The sequence below is a fragment of the Vigna umbellata genome, chromosome 10 (assembly GCF_029865625.1).
Source record: "Vigna umbellata cultivar VRB3 chromosome 10, Vumbellata_1.0, whole genome shotgun sequence".
Classification (NCBI taxonomy): Eukaryota; Viridiplantae; Streptophyta; class Magnoliopsida; order Fabales; family Fabaceae; genus Vigna; species Vigna umbellata.
This window is the reverse complement of record NC_142174.1, coordinates 2954101-2966854: the sequence shown is the minus strand read 5'-3', so window position 1 is coordinate 2966854 and position 12754 is coordinate 2954101. Positions and strand designations below refer to the sequence as shown.

At 32.1% G+C, this 12754-nt stretch overlaps 2 long non-coding RNA genes across 2 annotated transcripts; one reads left to right on the top strand and one right to left on the bottom strand.

Annotated features, from left to right (window-relative positions):
• Positions 1-5215: 5215 nt before the first annotated feature.
• Positions 5216-5989, bottom strand: LOC148191642 (uncharacterized). The gene is made up of 4 exons (XR_015782562.1): positions 5897-5989; positions 5721-5787; positions 5566-5619; positions 5216-5446 (listed from the first exon to the last, which is right to left on the bottom strand). It is a non-coding gene; the product is annotated as an uncharacterized LOC148191642 (long non-coding RNA).
• Positions 5990-9836: 3847 nt separating this feature from the next.
• Positions 9837-10983, top strand: LOC148191641 (uncharacterized). Its single transcript, XR_015782545.1, has 3 exons — positions 9837-10434; positions 10588-10659; positions 10928-10983. It is a non-coding gene; the product is annotated as an uncharacterized LOC148191641 (long non-coding RNA).
• Positions 10984-12754: the final 1771 nt, after the last annotated feature.

Below are 12754 nucleotides of genomic sequence, written 5' to 3'. Positions count from 1 at the left end.
CAAAGAAATAGAACCAAAAACCAAAAATCAAAAACCAAAAAACGCAGAAAAGGGTTTCCGCCATTGCAGCCGTCGTCGCGGGCTGTCTCGCCGCACTATCGCGTGCTGTCTCGCCGCACTGTCGTGTGCTGTCTCGTCGCATCGTCGAGATCTCTCTCGCCTCGCCGCGCCGTCGGAGCTCTCTCGCCTCACCGCACCGTCGCGATCCGTCTCGCCTCGTCGCACCGTCGCGAGATCTGTCCTCGTCGCACCATCGCCGCACCGTCTCGTCACCGTCATCGCCTCGTCTCGTCATATCTCATCTCGTCTCATCTCGCCTCGCCGCATCGTCCTGGGGATGTAGAGGGAGAAGTCATCTGGTGAGAGAATGATGGAGTTGAGGGAGAGGGGACTGGAGAATGGGAGGGGTTGTAGGAGAGGAGGGGTTGTAGGAGAGGAGGAGGGGTTGCAGGAGGAGGGAGGGATGAGGGAAAGTGAAACGTGAAATGGGAAATGAAACATTTAGAGTAGAAGTAAGAATAATGGAAGGGTTTGAATGGAAAGCCTGGCTCACTGAAAAGGTGCAACACGTTACGCCTCGGTTCTGTTATTAACCGAGACCGTAGCTCTTTCTGTCAGATGGAAACCTTGCTTTACTGGAAAACGTGCAGGTCCTTGTGCCTCGGTCTTGCATCAACCGAAGCACTATTAGATCCTTATGCCTCGGTCCTCCATCAACCAGTGTCGTAAACGTTTTATGTCTCGGTTCTTTCTATACCCGAAGCATATAACTTCATCTTAATTTCCAAACTGCCATCGTGTCTTTAAATGCTTTGGTTTTTACAAAACCGCGGCATATATCACAAGTTAAAAAGGTGTTTTTTTACTAGTGTGGTATGTGTGTGAACAACGGAGTTTGCTGGAGACTAGATAGACTAGACTAACCAACTTTATGACCATGAAATTGTTAACCATAAGAAGAAGGCCTAACATGTTGATATTGAGATTGAGGCTTTGGTGGAATGGCATATTATGGGAAGAGAATGAAAATTGGTTATAAATAGGAAAGAAACACACGAGTAAATGGTTTAGGAATTAAACTTACATTATCACTACATTTCGGTTGGGGAGGCGATACATAATGGATTGTAGGTAGGTTAACGTAGCATTGCATATAAGAAAAATCGTAATTGTTATCTTTCGTGGGGTATGAGATGAAACAACTCACTCTAAAAAAAGAATGAGATCATAATTTCACCAGACAATATCTTGGATATATCAAATTCCACTAAAAAATTGACTCAAGCATACAAGATGGTAAGAGATATGACCACATGCCGACAAACCTAGCCAAATGCATGAATTCAATTTTAAAGGACGCAATCCTTACCAATTTTATGCTCTAGTCAAAGTAACATTTGAAAGAACAATATCATGATTTGTTGAACTAAGTACCAAAGATTGAAGTGCATGTTATGATTAACCCACAATTTTCAGCAATCATGCCCCATTCCATTTTTCATGTATTGTCGTTTCAAACACCCTTTTAACCTATTGTAGCATCCTTAATTATTTAATGAATTCGTATATAGTATAGGATTTCTATCTATCAATCTATGTTAGATCACCCTATCCACTTAGCATCCCAAAATCTCATCTTATATATCTCCTTTTCCAACTCTCCAAAACAATTTTCCTCGTAACACACCTTTCAGATATCTCTCCTTCACCAAGATTTATACTTTCAATTAAAACTACGTTGAAGAGCAATAAAAAAAATCTGATTGAAATTTCCTTATCTCCTTTCCCATACGTGCCGGGCATTTTGAAAACCCATAACAAGAAATATAATTACCGTCATGTTAGATTCTCTTACTTATATTTACTCCTGACTTTTATCTGACACTAAATAAATTAAATATATGAATGAATAATTCGCAACTATATCATATACATCACATCAAAGTACTATACTTTCTGCATCATGTTATGTTAAAGTTAAATTGAACAAAATTTATTTACTTAAGGTAAAGTAAAATTTAATTAGAGGTTACTAGAATACTCGCTAAAATCATTAGGTTTATACATAATATATACTTAAGTGTCTCAATTCTTATATATATATATATATATATATATATATATATATATATATATATATATAGATCAACATGTGAAATGATTGATCAGACATTAAAACAAAGTTTATCATTTTTTATTTTCGAAAGACCAACAAGACCACCTTGTATACTAATACTCTTATTGTGTCAATACATCATCTTATACATAGATAAGTAATCTTTTACAACAATGCAAATACATGTAATTGGCAAAAATTAATTATAGATAAATGCAGCATTTTTAATGAGAATTTGCTTCTCCTTTATATTATCATTTGATCATATTAGAGTTCAATACAGTGAAGATTTCGATTTGCGTCCTCGTGGTATAGTAGCGTCTTTTCTCCATTTGGTTTGCACTTTACCCGGCTTTCCCAGTATTCTTTTTGTTTTCAACATTTTCTCCATTTTTCTCTATTATTTGCCAGTATTCACCTATTTATTGTAATATTTCCAACCCAAACTGACAATGAAGAAAATAACTTGAACCTGCACAGTTTAAGCACAGAGACGAAATTCATCAATTGATAAATTTAGAGCTTCAACTTCAGTGAAATTTGAAGCAACTGCAATCAAAGTTTTCAGTTAATATAAATTACTTGCCTACAACATTGCTAGAAGTAAAAGTTGAAACTAACCACTTAAAAACAACCTTCATCCATTGATGTTCGTTCCGTTAGTCAAAAGGTTTTATCCAAAATCAGAAATATACAGTAAAATCAGTAGCATGTTCATAGTGTCCGCTTAATATCAATGCAATTTTTTATGAAAACTAATTTATATTACTGTGAGCACAAAATATCAAAACAAAACAAAAAATATGCATACAAACAAACATTGGTGTTGAATAAGAGTAACTAGAAATCAGGTACCTTTGGTACTTCCCTAATTTGATTTTGAGAAGAATATCCTCACTCTTGGAAAAATATATGTTTTCGATCGCTTTATTTTCTTCATTTTTGCTTAATTGTTTCTGTTCAGAACTCTGAGAATATCCTCTTTATATAGATGTAAAACGAAACATATGAGATGAATAGCTCAAATAATAGTTATTGATATTAATTATATATTTTAATAATTTTAATTTTTTTAAAGAGAGTCATTATTATTATTAAATTATCATTTCAGTTTCGTTGAGACTTCTATGAATCTCCGTTTCATAGTATTTATTATTAAGCATCATCTATTAATTCTTTATATAAATTTAATATATATTCATATGTTACTTTTTCATGGTTTTAATTTTAAGTATAACTTGTTCTTTCCAATCTTTTAATTGTGTAATATGAAGATAATATATAAATATTGTAGACAGTTTATTACAATAAAATTACAATAAACATTAAATAATATAATTATTACATTTAGCAACTAGAACGTGTAATTAAGATTTATTCTTTTTGTAATATACATATTTAATATTTATTTTATGGAAGCAATAATCATAGTATTAATGATCTTATTAATTAACTATGTGTGCATGTGTATGTGTCTGGTAGGTGTGTACCTGTGAGTATGTTTGTGTATTGTATGTGTGTATCCGTGCTGGTGTGTAATATGAAGATAATATATAAATATTGTAGACAGTTTATTACTATAAAATTACAATAAACATTAAATATAATTATTACATTAAGCAACTAGCAATTAATATTTATTCTTTTTGTAACACACATATTTAATATTTATTTTATCGAAGCAATATCATAGTATTAATGATCTTATTAATTAAATATGTGTGCGTGTGTGTTGGGGTGTGTGTGATTGTGTATGTATGTGCGTGTATACGTATATGTGTATAGGGTTGGGTGTGGGTGAATATGTGCATGTGTGTATGTGGGTGTATACGTGTGTTGGTGTGTGTGTGTTTGTATGTGTGTGTTTAGTTTTAATGATAATTTGACACTTATATATGTTAATCATCCCAATTTTACGTGTTTTGTTGGTTTTGATGAAATTCACGAGTCAAAGTTTAATTTATGAAGATAATAGAGAAAGTCTAAGTATTTTACAACAACTCCTTAACAAACAATTTATCAGATGACTCCTTAACAGACGACTTCTTACCAGACGGCTCTTTATCAAACGACTCCTTATCAGACGATTCCTTACTAGACGATCTACCAGACAAGTCCTTTCTAGATGACTCCTTTCCAAACGACTCCTTCCTAGACGACTCCTTCCAAAACGATTTCTTCTCAAACGACTCATTACTAGACGACTGCTTCCCAAATGACTCCTTACCAAATGATCTACTAGATTTTTAGTACAATAAGAGACCAACTAAGCCCGAAATGGCCCTAAGACCGTTCTTAAAACTACAGACTTTCCCCAAAACTGTAGACTTTGTCCAAAACCCCGATCTTAGAAATTTTATGTGTCATGACTAGGGATGATAACAGATCGGGTCAAGTACGGATAGTGTGATACTCGAATCCGACCCACATGTAAAAAACTGTATTCGTACCTGTCCCGCTACTTGTCGGATACTCGCACAAAAAAATCCGAGGATTTTTTTCAACCCGCAGATACCCGTTTCAACCCGCAAATATAAAGAAAAATATTTTATGATTTTTTAAAAATGTTTAAATTAAATTAAAATAAAAAACATATAACTTTATGAAACAAAATTGGGCCAATGTTCAAATAATTTATTTTATGAAAATAGGTCAAAGGTTCAAATCATCCTTTTTATTATTAATTTTTTTCTTGAAAATGGGTCAAGCCCAAACCCTTCTTTAGGGTTTCCTCCTCAACTTCAAAGTAGTGGTCCTTTTCCTCCCCCATCTGGTGCTGTACGAAAGTAGGGGAAGGATGCCACGTGGTAGTCCTCATTCTCGCCCAAAAGATTAGGGTTCAAGAATGTAGAGAGCTTGCGGCGCAAATTGGACCAAGGTAAGGATGCTTCATGGCAGTTGTAGGAAATTTTTCCCACGTTCGAGGTTTTCGCCTCTTCTCTTCTGTAGTGATGGCTCCTTCAAAGAAGGTGGTGGCGACACAAGTTGCGTTTTTTTTTTCTATAAATCTGTATTGATTTAGGGTTTGAAAAGGGTAGACGACGAGATCTGTGGAGAACAACTAGAGGAAATCCTAGGAGGAAACCCTAGGATTGAACTTCGTTTTTGTTCTTACATGATAATTACTATGGAAAAAAAAATAACATTACATTAAAAAGCTAAAATGGCGTTGTAAATTCAGAATCTCCTCTCGTCTTTCTTTTCACCAAATCATATCCTTTATATTGCGCAACCCATTTCTATTGATCTCATCACATTTTTCAAATAATATGAGGATTCATGGGCTGCGAGTACATTGAACATATTGCTCATCTGGATTCCTCATCCTTCCTACAAACATATTAAGCATGTTGAGATAATAATCAAATACTCTTAAATAACATGAAGGAATGTGTAGATATAACATTACATATCAAATAAGATCATACATTAATCAAGAATGATCTTACCCTTATATGTTGCACATCGAATTAAGAGAATTGTGGATGTGAAATTTGGGGCAACTGTAATAAAAGTTGTTGGTTAATAGAAAGTAGTTGTTTGTGATGTAATATGAAAGAAGAGAAGAAGAAAACCTAAATATAAAAGTGAAGTAAGAACTAACCATTTAATGGAGGAAGAACCCTTAACCTTTAATCGGAAGATTATCCCTCCGATCATAAAGGTTTCTCCTAATTTAAAAAAAGATATAGAAAAATCAGTATGTTAAACAAATTATAAGATGCAGCGTTGCTTTAAAGTTGGTTTTGTGTTGAGTGTGATTAACTATAAATCAGATACCTTTGGTATTTCCTTGATTTGATTTTGAGATTAGGATCTCATTCTTCAAAAAGTATACATTTTTCTCCTTCTCCTCTTCTTCATCTTTGCTTAGGCCGTTGCTGCCCATTTCATAACTTGCCTGACAGCTCTTTCAATCTCACTATATATAGATGAAATAAGTAGGTTAAAAAGATTAAATTATTTTAGTAATTCCTTTTAAAATGAATTATTATTTTCATTAAATTATTATTTATTATTGAATAATCAATTATGTTTTTTTATAAGTTATATATATTCCTCTTAAATTTAAATGGTTGGTTTTTTAATAAAAAATTGTTCAGTCTTGTTTATCATTTTCTAATATCAAGATAATATTTTTATTTCATACCTTTAATTTATACAAACAGAAAAAATTTCTTTTTTTATTATTCTAATTTTATATTTTTCATAAGCAATTTAGTAAGATGTAGGATAAGTTCATAACCACATTACTCAATTATTGAAAAAACTATAAGTAAAGAGCGAATTGAAAAAAATATAAAAATTCTAAATACTTCATATATAAAATAAATTAATAAAACATTAATTGAAAATAGTTATATCTATGAGAAATTTAAAACTTAATTAAGAATTAAATTAATACAAACATTAAATAAAGTTTATTTAATTCATCAACTGTAACATGTAGCAATTAGAAATTAATATTCTGCAGTTTAAAATACACGCGCTTGTTTATTTATTCAATGGGTGCATTCATCACAAACTCAATAATATTAATTATTATATTAATTAAAAGTAACATATAATTAAGTTTCATATATATATATATATATACAATATATTCAATCCATGGAGCAATTTTTCATTACTAAAAAATTAATACGAACTTTAAATAATATTTATGAGATGTATGTTGTCCGTTAACAATTAATATTCTACTGTTTACAAAAAATACATTTATTGATTTAATGGGTGCATTCATCACAATTTCAATGATATTAATTATTATATTAATTAAATTTAATATATAATTTAATGCATTATATATATGAGATAATGTATTTAATCGATGAGTAAATATTATACACTCTTTATTGGTATAAAATTAATACAAATATTAAATGATATTTACGAACTATAACATGTAGAAATTAATATTTTGCAGTTTACAATATACCTCTTTATTTATTGATTTAAAGAGATTCATCACAGTTACAATAATACTAACTCATTTTTTTCTTTAAAATAATCAATTACCAATTTATGATATCACTTATCATAGTCGATTATTATTAGTAATGATGAGAGTTTTCAAATAGATAAATAATTATCTCATTTAGATAATCGATTATCAGACATTAAATAGCTCACAACAAATCTTTTGAGGTATTTTTGAGTAAGATCTATATATTGGATTGAGATTCTCATTCCAAAAGACGAAATATGTGAATTTCGAAAGTCTTATATGTTTTGTTTCTTGCCATAAGTGCGTTCTAGGATTTGTGTATTGTGGCTTTGAGAAATTGATGTGGGCATAAAGTGATAACTTTTGCAGAGTTGTGATTGAGTGTTGTTGCTCATGTTGAGTTAAAGCTTGTCATCTTTTTGTGAAGATTCAAAGGAGGTGGTCATCCTTTGTGAAATATTCGAAGGAAGTGTTCATCCCTTGTGGCTTTCGAGGAAAGTAAGTTATATCTCTTGGAGTAACAAGAGAAGTGTTCTAACCTTAAACTCACTAGTGCAAAAACAACGTATAGCGTCACGCGTTCAACATCGAACCACTCAATAACCAAAGTTAAAAATGACCGGTGGCAATTTTGTGAATAAATGCAATTATTAAACGTCGTTTAGAATTGTAATTCGACATAAAAGGATATAAAACTTCGAATATCCCAGCGTTAGACGTCAAAAGGTTAGTGAATTCAATAAAAATTTGAGTCAGAGATTGAAAATTCATTCATTTTATCTTAGCGAGCGAGACCCTCTTCTCTACTCAAACTTTTCTCGAACGAAGTTTGACGACCATCACATGTAATATTTCCTTCATTTGATACAAATGCATGTTAATTTACTACTTTAGGTATGATTTTGGTTGGTTTTACCGATTACTTTCGTGTTCTTGTCCTTCATAGGCACATTCTGTTTTCTCTCTCACTTGTGGCAACACTTTATTCCGATAAACCAAGGTTAGTTTTCGTTTTCGTTTTCGTTTTTGTTTTGAAAAACTTATTTGTTGAACTTGTTTGTTGTTATTTTTTGTTCAACTTGTTTGTTGTTGTTGTTTGGTTGAACTTGTTTGTTGTTGTTTGATTGAACTTGTTTGTTGTTTGTCATTGTTGTTTGTTGTTCATATTATATTACACGTTCATAGTTCATGCTTTACAAAATTCCAAAAACTGAAATTTGTTGTTTTCCTACTTTTCAAGTCTACTAGAGTTGTAAAAAAGGATCACAATTAATTAAAAAAATAAAAAACGTGATTAATGTCGTTTATTGATAAAATTTGACGTTAAATTTAACGTCAAATTTTTTAAATTCGACGTCAATTTAACGTCTCCCAATATGACGTCGTTCTCGAATTCGACGTGAAACACCCAAAATATTCGACGTTATATGTTGTTTTTGTACTAGTGACTTGTTTATTTTCTTTGTGATTGTAATAATTTCTTGGTTTTTGATAGTGGATAGTTAATTCTCATTTGACATTTACAATTGGATGTAGGATCCTCGTGATATGAACCAATATAAAATCATTTGTGCAAATTTTCTGTCTACCTTACTCTCTAAGTTATTTTAAATTATTGTTAAGGAAATTAAATAACAAGAGAAAATAGTTAAAGGCACAATTTACGGTAAGAAATAAATTCACTCCCCTCTTGATTTGTTGTTCGTGTTAACCATTTTGCCGCATCGCTCTAACAATTGGTATAAGATCTTACTTTGATAGTAATTCAATGACGGGGCAACATCAAACCTTTGCTGAGGATACCTTAATCAATAGACCTCCATTGTTTACTAGAGAAAACTAAGTTTTTTGGAAAGTTAGAATGCAAATTTTTATGGAATTTGTTGATTGTGAGATATGGGGAACTGTCACAAATGGTAATTTTGTTCCTACTGTTTTTATTAACAATTTGCAGGAACCTAAACCTCGCGACCAATGGAATGCTGACGATGGAAGAAGATCTCAACTAAGGGCTCGTAACATAATATCATATGCTTTAACTATTGATGACTTTTACAAGATCACTACTTGTAAGAATGTTCAAGAGATGTGGGAGATGATAAGGGTCACTCACGAAGAAACAAATGATGTTAGAAGAGCAAGAAGGAGTACTTTAATCCAAGAGTATGAGATGTTCTGAATGAAACAAGGAGAAACTATCATAGATGTCTGATAGGCTGTCGTTGAAGCTATCAAATTAATACTACTTTTCAAGGCAACTTCAGTATTGCCAACACTACAAGAAATATGGCTATTACATACGGATTATTATATACGGATTATAATCCGTATATAATATACATATTATATACGGATATTACATACGGATTTTGAAAAAAAAATTATATACAGATATTATATACGGATTTTTACATACGACAAATCCGTATATAAAAGTCGTATGTAATATTGGCGCGTGGTAGCGGAAAAGTTATCTAAGGATAGATCCATATATATCCACGTGTTAGCTACCATATATACGTTTTCGAGCTTCTTTTTATTTCAGCATCTTTTTACTCTTATATTTTTCAAAATTTCCCCTTTTTTCTATCTACTCTCGTATTTTCAAAAATTTTCTACCCCCTCCTAAATTTTCAGTTTCACTTAAAGGTACAAATTCAGCCCCAAATTTCAATTTCGATTTGCCTCTAAATTTTACTTCGTGCTTGCTCTCAAATATCACTTTGCATTGATCCCAAACCTGCATTACATTTATCAAACCTAATAGTTCTTAGTGGAGCAAGTCATTATTGCGTTGTCTTCTCCATCGTTGCTCATCGGTCGGCCAAAGTTCAGCAATTGCGGTCACCTATAAGGGTTTAGGAAACCAACCTCCTTCAAGAAATTAGTACGGTCGTGGCTAGGTTTAATGCTTCGCCAGAAGTTCTGGAGAGAGAAGTGATGGTGTTGTTGAAGGCATCACCAACAAACCACACCTCGAGTCAGCGCTCTCCTTTGCAACATCTTCTACTTTATTTCAGCTATTTCGGCCTTAGAAACACCATCTTCACCGATGAGTTCTTCGATCTATGGCCTCCGCTAGGGTTTCCCTCACCTTTCATCTTTTTCTTTGATTTTAACCGTTTAAATCCTCTTTTGCTCCGATTAAACACTTTCCACCGTTTGATCGGTTAACCTAGTGTTTTAAGGTTCTTTCACCGTTCGATTTAGGGTTTCCTTGCTTCATTCACAGTTTTGGTTCATTTGCTCTTGGATTCGTATCATTCCGCTGCGTTTCACTCTTTGAGGGAGCTTCGAAGGAGTCCATAGCGTGTTCGTTTGGGGTTCTTCTCTCGGAGCTTATTCCATCACCTCCCTTCGCAAGCGTGAGGTGATATCTTTATCTATTCTCTCCTAATTTGGGATTTCAATGTTAACCATCGGAATTCATCTTCACTTCTTTTTATCCCAACTTCTCTAATTTGTACCTTTTTATTATTCTTTGTTGATTCCAATGACATATTATAACTTCATTTCCTCGCAGCACCGCTGTAGGTTGAGGCCAAAAAAGCTCACTGGAAAGAATCACATTTGGACATCCATTGGTGGTTACGAGGTGGGTGGAGGATAACCAGAACTGGAGAAGGATGAAAAAAGGAATTTTGCTTTTGGTGAACATTGATGTCAATATTCTTCTATATAAAATTACTTTTTTGGTTTCACGGTAGATAATAATATCCTTTAGAATTTCGTTTTTAACTTAGTGTGTGATCCATATAGTTGATTTCACTTACTAAGATAAGGTTACTGTTGATGTTATTATTGTGTTAGTTGTTGATTATTGCAGCCACAGATGACTGTAATTGATTTCATTAATACTGCAGATAAAAGGGTTGGCTTTCTCAACAATAAACCCGAACTGCATCTATATTCAAGGGGTTGATTATGCGGTAAATTTTCTCATTTTCTAATGAATGTATTACTACTTTTGTCAACCAAAATATAAAGAAAATGAAAGGTGTAATATGAGTTTTGTTTTCTCCCATACATTACAAAACATAGATTATGGTGTGTGGGTACTAACTCATGAAGTATATTTTAAATGTGATTCGAAGTTAAAGTCCAATTATTGTTTCTTTAATTCATTTGTATATATTGTACTATAGTGACAGTGGCTCTGGATCTCATTATAAAGTGAAGGTTTTCTTCAAGGGTTGATAAAATCTACTTTTCATTTGTTTGAAATAAAGCAATATATTTGCTCTCTTATTCCTTTCCTCTAACAAAATCCAAGATCTCAACGTAACTTGTTTTTATTTCATCAATCTTGACCTTTTATCTACATGAAGATAATAACCTATAATCTCATTATGGTTCTTATATTATAGGTTTTATAAAATTATTGTGCTTTAAACTAAATTCCTTTAAAATATATAATCAAGTTATCTGTTAGAGAAACTTTTGGTAACATGCCAATATTTTATATGCATCTCTATGGTATAAATAATCTAATTAAGATAAATGACTTTGTCCATGGGTGTATTGGCAATGTTATACTCAATGGTATGTTAAGACCGTGTTCATTGAGTCAAAGCTTCTTTCTTCATTATCCAATAAGAGATTTTTATAATCTCATTAAGCAATTTGTTGGCTTTTCAGGTTTTCATGATTTAAAGTTTTAAGCCATGGAAAATCAAGCTCCTTTAATTATACCAATGCTGGTATGCATGCATTCTTTAAATAGTCTTCACAAATGAACTTTGTTTCTTTGAACTATTGTTGTTCAATAATGTAAATCCTATATTATTCTATTTAATGAATATTTATTCAAGATAAGTTTATGTTATTCTTATTGTTATAAAAGATAACTTGGACTCTCAAATTCTTAACTTCCAGGCACCTAGTTGTTTTCTTTGCATCTTGTGTAGAAGCTGATTCCAAGGATTAAATAGGTTGAGCTTTCCTTCTCATCCATTGGAGGCTATAATATACTTGTGAAAAAATGTTTGTGGTATACTTTCTTATTCTTTTGTATGGAATTTACTATGTCCAATAGCCCAATAGATCATGATCATTTAGTCCAGAAACTAATCATATGTTATCAGATAAAGAAACAATTTTAGATATGTTGTCTTTTAATTTATCGTTTCAACTTTGATAAGTTGATCCTTACTAATGACGTCAAGATAATGAAGTTTGAACTTTAATAACTTTGAAAATATATGTTTCAATCATTATAGATTCAACTATATACCCCGACATGTAGTTGAAAAAGTGTTTCCGAGGCAAGTTATCTCCTCCAATGTTTTAGAGTACATATAGGCGTGAGTATAAAATTTCGCCCCTTAAATGATTACTGATTTCTATTCTTCTTTGTGTAGACTGCTTTGCTCACATAGGCCTCAATACTCCAAGGAAAAGTGTGTTAAAATCAATGCTCTTTTGCTTTTATGATTATGTGCTTTTATGCTTCTATAATTATGTATTCATCTTGTTCTTTAGTGTATTCATGGTAAATTCATTTCATAATACCTTTATGCTAGTGGAGATTACATCATTGTGAACCACATACATTCATTTTGTTCATGTTTCAGTTAACACTTTGGTTATTCCAAGATATGGAGCAAGTGGAGACTAATCCTTCTTGTACTAACTTAGCATATGAGAAGGCTATTTCAAATGGTGTGGATGTTCTTGACTGTCCTGTTTAA